This window comes from Nicotiana attenuata, unplaced genomic scaffold (assembly GCF_001879085.1).
Source record: "Nicotiana attenuata strain UT unplaced genomic scaffold, NIATTr2, whole genome shotgun sequence".
Classification (NCBI taxonomy): domain Eukaryota; kingdom Viridiplantae; phylum Streptophyta; class Magnoliopsida; order Solanales; family Solanaceae; genus Nicotiana; species Nicotiana attenuata.
The window spans coordinates 55,841-63,473 of record NW_017672579.1 but is presented as its reverse complement, the minus strand read 5'-3'; positions in this window follow the sequence as shown (position 1 = coordinate 63,473).

Below are 7,633 nucleotides of genomic sequence, written 5' to 3'. Positions count from 1 at the left end.
AATGTAGTCTTGAGCTTTTGAAAGATAGCCTCACACTCGTCTAACCATCTGAACGGGGCACCCTTCTGGTTCAACCTAGTGAACATGGTTGTTATAGATGAGAACCCCTCCACGAACCGACGGTAATAACCAGCCAAACCCAAGAAACTTCGGATCACTGTAGCCGAAGTGGGTCTAGGCCCATTCTAAATTGCCTCAATCTTCTTAGGATCCACCTAAATGCCCTCTGCTGATACAATGTGCCCCAAGAAAGCGACCGAGTCTTACCAAAATTTGCATTTTGAAAACTTAGCATATAGCTGGCTGTCTCTCAAAGTCTGAAGTACGATCTGCAGATGTTGCTCATGGTCCTCTCGACTGCAGGAGTAGATCAAGATATCATCAATAAACACAGTCACAAAGGAATCCAAATAAGGCTTGAACACCCGGTTCATCAAATCAATAAATGCTTTTGAGGCATTTGTCAGTCCAAATGACATCACTAGAAACTCATAATGCCCATACTGAGTCCGAAAAGCTGTCTTAGCAACATTGGATGCCCCAATCCACAACTGATGGTAGCCAGAGCTCAAATCAATCTTCGAAAACACCTTGGCACCCTGAAACTGATCAAATAAGTTACCAAACCTAGGCAATGGATACTTGTTCTTGATGGTGACTTTGTTCAACTGCCGATAATCTATACACATCCTCATCGATCCATCCTTCTTCTTCACAAACAACACAGGCGCACCCCAGGGCGAACACTAGGTCTAGTGAAGCCCTTATCAAGCAATTCTTGCAACTGCTCCTTTAATTCTTTCAACTCTGGCGGGGCTATACGGTATGGCAGAATAGAAATGGGCTGAGTGTCTGGAGAAAAATCAATACAAAAGTCGATATCCCTGTCAGGTGGTATCCCCGGAAGGTCTGCAGGAAACACCTCTAGAAACTCACGAACAACTGGTACTGAATCTATGGAAGGAACCTCCGCACTAAAATCGCGGACATAAGCCAAGTAAGCTAGACACCCCTTCTCGACCAAACGCCGAGCCTTCACTTAAGAGATAACCCTACTGGTAGAATTGTCAGGAGTCCCTTTCCTCTCTAATAGAGGCAACCCCAGAAAGGCTAAGGTCACCGTCTTGGCGTGACAATCCAATAGAGCATGATAAGATCACAGCCAATCCATACCCAAAATAACATCAAATTCTATCATATCGAGAAATAGAAGATCTACACTAGTCTTAAGACTCCCAATGGTAACCACACACGAACGATAAACGCGATCTACAACAATAGCATCTCCCACAGGTGTAGATGGTGATACCCAATTTTTCCCTCATTTTTAACTATATATATATATATATATATATATATATATATATATATATATATATATATATATATATATGCACTTTCAAAATAGTGCATATACATCATAATTTTGATTTATGAGCACACACAAGCATTTTTACAATTTTTTATAATTTTTTAAAAGCTTTAAATCAATTTATCTCTATATTTTATTATATAAATATCCAATAATTACCATCCAAATTATTTTTATGATGATTTAATCATCCAAATTTATCATTTATACAAATATGAGGTCTTAAAATTTTCAGTAATTACATTTGCATTTTAAAAGGCTAAATTGCATATTTTTGCAATAATAGCCCATATGCATATAATTACATTATTTATACAGAAAATAGATTTTTATATTTTTATAATGTTAAGTAATTATTTTTAATCATCTCTATGCCCAAATGATATTTTTTTCTATTTATTTATTACTTTTATAGATTATTTATTTGATAAAAGTTGGGTATTTAAAATCTGGCCCTAATTTCAGACCTAACTACCCAGACCTTGGCCCAATAACCCCCAGCCCAATTCTAAACGACCCAACCCAGTCCAAAATTGACCTAACCTCTCCTCAAATCCCAGCCGTTGATAAAAAATGATCAACGGCTCACAAGCGCCTCCCCCCATTTCCTTATATCACTCGTCCCCAAACCCTAACCCCATTCCCTCCAAATCTGTCGCCTCTCCGTCCTCTCCTCTCTGCAGAACCCTAACCCGCCGCCTCTCAAAAAATACCTCTCTCAATCCCTTTTCTAATGGGATTTTCTTCCCATTCACTTACCATATCCGTATATTTCCATTACTGGGTGATTCTCTATGGTGTTACCTAGTACTTGCCTAAACATGGTAAGTACTCTTACCTTGATTCTGTTCAATTGACTTCCACCTCTTGAATCCGGACGATATTGCGTCCATACATATTTATTTTACACCGTGTGAGTCGGATTTGTTCATATTTTGCTGATTCGTATTTAACCCTAAATCTAGGGTTTACAGATTTTCTTTAATTCGAACCAAAATTGGTTCAAGCCTTTGATTTAAAGTATTGTCTCGTCTATATTCACCCTATTATGTGTAAATTTGTTTATTTCTGTCGATTTTTTTTACTTGCCCTAAATTAGGGTTTCGGATCCTTTTAAATCAAACTATATCTAGTTAGATTCTTCGGTTTCGAATAGTATTTCTGTCTATTTTCATCTTATTCTATGCAACATGAGATTTTTTACCTTGATTTCTGCCGATTTGTGTACTTTAGCTAAAATTAGGGTTTTGAAATTTCCTCTTTTCCTTACTAGTTTCGATTGCTCATTTCTAGTGTTTGACTGATGATTTTCCATGTTTATGTGTTCAATTCCTACACTATATAAACCCTTCCCCCATTCTCCTTGGGGACAACGAAAAAGTCACTAAGAAAACTACAAAACTAAGTTGTGTGCTCTTTGCCTTTGAATAATCTTGTTCTGCACTTCAGTTCCTGGCCGGCTGAAAGCCAAGGCCAGAAATTCTGAGTTCTTGCCCTTTTGGTGATATTTGCGATACTGTGGGGTTCCTTTCTTTCTTGTTTCATTTGAACTGGTGAGTTATAAACTTTTGCCATTTCATTTACACTTGCCTGACAATAGCATGTGTTTTCACTTCTGAAGATTATTGCTCGATATGTTTTTGGCTTGTTCTAACTGTTCCTATATCAATTCCTGACTTTGCTAATCTAATTGTCATTACGTTTATGATTTGAAACATGTTTAGACCTGCTTGGAGTTGGTTAATTCCCTTAGACTCTCCCTGGCCTGTGTTACTAATAACCATCTCTTGAAAGTTTAAGTTTGCTGCTAGCCCTCCTTTCCTTTTTTTGTTGACTAATCATGAATGTATTCTTCAAGTATGTAATCAGTCTGTTTGTGAATTTGCTGTGATGTAACTTGTTTGATCCTGTTCTGGCATCCCAGTAATTGCCCTAAGTAGTTCTCAGCATGTTTGGTCTTATTGCTAATGGATATGATTTCTTCTTGTGACACTAGCTTTCTGTACTTAACATAATCTGAATCCTTTATTCTCTCACCATGAATCTGTCTTGCAATTTGGCTTGTTAACATGTGCATTATGTGATCGAACTCATTTCCTAAAACTTAGTTAAGTCTGTCTCAAATCCAAGCATCTCTGCTATCTTTTGTGTGCTCAATTTGGTTCTACCCTTCAGTGGTGTCCCCTCAACCTCATTTTACTCCCTTACTGTGGTCCCTTTGAATTCTTAGCCGGGTGAAAGCCATGGCTACTCGGGCTCTTTCCTTTGACCTCCCTAGTGTGAACACTGCTCAGGGTTCATGTGAGACCCTTGTGAACTCTGACGCACTAGGACTTGGTCCCTAGTCTCCCCCTCTGAGTTATCTCTGTTAACCTCTCTAGTGTGAGCACTGCCATGGGTTCTTGAAGCCCTTGGGAACTCTGACACACTAGGGTCTTGGTTCTCTATGCTCCACTCTGTTTTATACCCACTGGGTGAATCACTTAATTCCAGGTTGTCTTATGTCTATGAAGATGTAATTTCTGGGCTATCGTGAATCATGGGAATGAAGGCCTGGCTTGGCCGGGTGTATCTTTGGGCTTGCTATAGGCTCCCTGTAGTTGTTTATTTCTGTAATTTACTCTATTCATTCTGGGGCTATAATAATTTTTGTAATAACATTCTAGGGTATTAGTAAAATTAGGGAATGGGTTTTATCTTACATTTGTGTTGAAATGGGTAGAAATTTTGCCTATAGATCTTCTATTTTTTGCTCAAAATGTGTCATTATGCTCAAACATGTTCAGTCATTTCGTGTTAGATATCCTGCCTATAGGATCTTAATTTGGTTCAAAATGTGTTCTGCTTTCACCTATTAGAAATCATGCCTATAGGATATCGAATAATTAATATCTCAATGTACGTATAGGATTCTGTTAACTTACACACTGCCTAACTTATGTTTTAGATATCATGCCTATATGATCTGAAATCAGTTTCTAACCATAGAAATCATGCATATAGGACTTAAAACTAGTTTAATTATGATTATAGAAATCCTGTCTATAGGGTCTAAAATCAGTTTTAACTATTGTCCTGCTCGTTCCTTTAAAGAGTTTTCAACACTGTTCCAATTATCGCTCCTAGAAACCAAGCCCATAGGACTCAACTAAGCAATCCTGAATATACTCCTGCGATCACCATGGTTAGTTAAGCGTGAATCACCTAGACATTATGCCTATAGGTTTTAATCTCTTATGCTTGTAATCAATAGGCAACTACGTAGTTTTTTTTTAGAAATCGAATTAAAGGGAAGGACTTTGCATCTGAAACTGCTGCGTGCATTAAAATCTAGAATCACATAGAGATCCTACCTATAGGATTCTGCAACCTTAACTTGTTTAAAAATTTTCACTATCAATGTTAATTAGTCTGCGTACATTTGTTGTTTAAGTGTGGAGGCTAACTTGATCCCTTAACTGCTTTTATATGAAGTCCAACCTGTTTTGCATGACGATTAGTTTTATCATTTTTGAGCAGCCTAAGTTGAATTCTAGAACTACCTAAATAGAGGTCCAAAGCCTCCTGGACCATAGTCATGGGACAGGTAGTGCACGCATAGGGTACGGTTTAGAATCAACTAGTGCACTTTAGGTAACAACTTGAAAATAGTAATCGGGTAGCAGGAGATGATAGTCTGTACCCGCTGAATAATATTAGTAACACCCCACCTTGAGGGAGTTATGAAGTATTATTTATGTTACACAGGGTGATCCATTAGGCTAAAAAACCTAGGACCCCCCGCCCACCTCGTCTTTCATTAATTATTTGTGTTTAATAATCAACTTCCCAAATTCCTTGTTTTTCCTGTACTTGATCTCTTAGATTAATTCATATAGTTGAGTTTGGCCAGGACCCACGGTTGTGGATCTCGAAGAGTGCCTAACACCTTTTCTTCGAGGTAATTTCGAGCCCTTACCCGATGTTTGGTGACGCAAGCTAGTCAAACAGAGTTATCTGCAAATAGGTGCCCTAACGCACCTTAATCCGTTAGGTGGCGACTCTTTGTTTTAAAACCCTTCCTTAAAAGAGTTGTTACATGTCGAAATCCGATTTCGCGAGAAAAAGAGAAACGACAGCATGGCGATTCTGCTGGGGATATTTTTAAGCTCTTACCATTGCGAACTTGGTCTATATGAATTAGTCTCTCCCGATATGCGTGTCTTTGTTATTTTGCTATTACTTGAATATCCCGCTCCCATTTTCTCCTTTTATTGCTACATGCGCATCCTCTTCCCTATTTCCCTTTTTTATGAACTCATATGCAACTCTTTGCTTAATTTGATTACAATGTGTGTTTCCCCTTATTCCCTAATCATGTTTACTTGCTCCAAACTTTTAATTTTCTATATCATGTCTCTCCCCAATCCTTACCCCTTTATTTGCTTTATTACAATTCTTTCATTACGCGAACTAACTTCTTCCTTATTTTCCTTTCTTTTATGTCTTTACGTTTCATTCAATACCGCATTTATTGCTTTCAACATGCAAAAATACTTGACAACGTGTTATTTTATATTTTCATAAAGCATGCTCCACATCATATTCCACTCGTGCGTATTAATACCATAGCGGCACTTGATGAGTGTCCGCGCTCTTCCTAAATCATCCTTTAAATTTGGAAAGACTTATTTGCAGTAAAACTAGTCGATCACCAGTGCAATCGACGGTTCCGTGCCTTTCCCTCTCAAATTGTCCGCTTGAGGGTATCAGTCTAGAATCTTATAGAAACCCCACTCTGATGTTAACTGTGCATGCATCATGTCTAAGCCTAGTATGGGTTAAAATGCTATCCGCGTAACAATTCGCTAAGACAAGCTTTGTCCAAAGTCCGCCAGGATTTCTATAATCCCAATGGGCATAATCATGTTATGTGCATTATTTGGAGAAAACATGCCGATATGCTAATCATTAATGTGTAGATAGTCGAATCTGGAGGGGGAAAGCGCTAACTTTATCTGTTTTGCAGAAATGAGGCACGAAGTCCCCAGGTTTGGCATGGTTCGAAGTATCCCACCTTTGCTGCTGGATTGGTGGGAAAATCTCGCACCAAGTGACAAAAACCATGTGAAAAGAGTTTTTGGGAATTTACCTTCTTTGCTAGACATTCAGCCAAACAGTGTACTGATCGAGGCCGCTTCTATGTTCTAGGATTAAAAGAGGGCCATTTTCTGTTTCAGTGATATAGAAATGACTCCCCTTCTAGAGGAATTAGGGGGCTTTAATGGACTTCCCTGGGATAGCCCTGGTCTGTTGGTACCGGAAAACTGCACTTCTCGAGGGTTTCTAAAAATGATGGGTTTTAGAAAGCACGATGAGTTAGTCTACCTGAAGAAGTCTTATATACCCTTCGACTTCCTTTACGGACGTTATGGGCACAGCAAATCCTACCTCCTTTACCATGACGAGTTTGACATTACCTCTTTGGGTTGGACCCACCGCCGGGTTTTTGTGTTCATTGTCCAATTTCTGGGGATGCTGGTATTTCCAATGTAAGGAGAAAGGATTCACAATCGCTTAGCTATGGTTACCAAGGCCCTAATGGAAGGAATTGAGGGACAGGCCTACACTATTGTCCCAATGATCGTAGCAGAGATATATCGAGCTTTGGACCACTGCAAGAAAGGATATAGGCATTTTGAGGGTTGTAATTTGCTACTACAAATATGGCTGTTGGAACATCTTCAAAGGCGACAATACCGGCAAGAATTTCTGCGACGACCATGGAATGACCACATAGCTTTTCACCACCCGAAAAGAATGACTTTTATCCCGAATAGGTTTGCACAACCAGGAAACGTTGTGGGCAGGGTACACCTCCTTAGCAATTTGACTGACGACAAGGTTCATTGGATGTTCAATGAGTCCCTACTAGCGAATTCATCATCAGGTCAAAAGATGTTCCTCATCTAGTGCTAATCGAATTAAGGGGTATCTATCCTTATGCTCCTATCAGAGTCATGAGGCAAGCTGGGAGGAAACAAGTCATACCCCGAGTTTCAAGTTGGATCACTATAAAGCAGATTTCCAAGGTGATGCTGTTACATTCAAGTACGAGGCACAACATATGTGGCATCTGAAAATCATTGTGGAAAAGGATACCATCGTGCCAGATCGGTACCATGCCAGCCATGTGTATTTCTACCCATCATGGTTGGTCAATGACATAGCATGAGAAGTCAAGCCGGGGATTGATTTGGGAAATAGGGTCATAGAAGACGC